At 34.7% G+C, this 1,375-nt stretch overlaps 1 pseudogene; it reads right to left on the bottom strand.

Moving 5' to 3' along the window:
• Nucleotides 291-868, bottom strand: LOC109950590 (annotated as a pseudogene).

Here is a 1,375-nt window from a genome sequence, read left to right as displayed (position 1 = left end):
GTTGAAGGCCAAAGAAAGAGCAAAAATCCAATTGTAATTACCAAAACTGCAATGCAGTTTCTGAAACTGCAATGTAGTTTGTGCAAAACTAAAATGTTGAACCTGTGTAAAATTTCACTGAATTAAAGCTTAAATGGTATTGTAAAATATCATATAACAGTGACGGCACCAACCATTTCCAAATCAAGACAAATGCATAGTAAGTGAGCTTATACCATGGAAGAGTCATTTATTTCATACAGAATAGCAAGCTCTCAGTAGACATAAACAAGGAATAAAAATGAAGCAATTCAAATTACCTTCATGCACTAGCCAGCCCACATATCACCATATCTTCCAATTGGCTCACCAATACCCATGAGTCCAAAGTACGTTGCTGGTCCAATCAGTTCACGGTTGAATGCCAAGTTCATACCATACATAGGAAATAGAGTTCCCCATGTATGGTCAGAACTACATCAACAAACCTGAAAAAATTCAAGCAGAAGTGAACAGGCAATTATGTAAAAAATGGCTTTTTAGTAGTAATTAGGTCTAGTTGAAAAGGAAAAGAAAAGGAAAAAAGAAGCATACAATCAGTAATTTGTGTAATTTGGGATCACTATTTTATACCTAGTGTTCCTTTCTAGAGGATTGGCAAGCTGGGTAGAGCATCATAGTCAGGGATGTTGAGCCACAGGTCAAGAGAAACAGTTGTAGGTACAACCCCACGGAAACTAAAAGGATATCCATGGAATAAGTCTATGTCTTCTCTGTATGGATCATAAAGAGTGTTGAAAAATAGAGGAGTTGATGGATTTAGCAAGTTCTTTATATGTTGTTCGAGTGCATGGATCTCTTTCCCAGATGGGTCTTTGGCAACTTGCATACAAGATACAGATGTGAACACATACGAGATTATGAAAATTTCAATAATAATAGCAAGAATCACATAGAATATTCATAACATATATATATCAGACACTTGTTTTGAAATAAGACAAAACCCAGATCAAACACAACATGCTTAACAATATGCTAAACAACAGCTTATTAAGCTCCAAATACAAAAATCCCAATAAAAATCCTTCACAGTTTTATCACCCAAAACCCAAAAATTGACAAAAGTGTTAAACAACAAACCCATTATTAACCCAGAACTCCAATTGTAATTACCAAAACTGCAATGCAGTTTTCAAAACTACAATGCAAAACCTATATAAAATTTCACTGAACTAAAGCTTAAATGGTATTGCAAAATATCATATGATAGTGATGGCATCAACCATTTCCAAATAAAGACAAATGCATAGCCTATTTTGTCTTGCTGGTGGGGATTGAGATTTGAACTTTGTGATGGCAGAGCAAAAAGATTATGATGTTGTTGTTGTGGATA

The sequence above is a fragment of the Prunus persica genome, chromosome G8 (genome assembly GCF_000346465.2).
Source record: "Prunus persica cultivar Lovell chromosome G8, Prunus_persica_NCBIv2, whole genome shotgun sequence".
NCBI classification, from domain to species: Eukaryota; Viridiplantae; Streptophyta; class Magnoliopsida; order Rosales; family Rosaceae; genus Prunus; species Prunus persica.
This window is presented reverse-complemented; position numbering and strand designations above follow the sequence as displayed.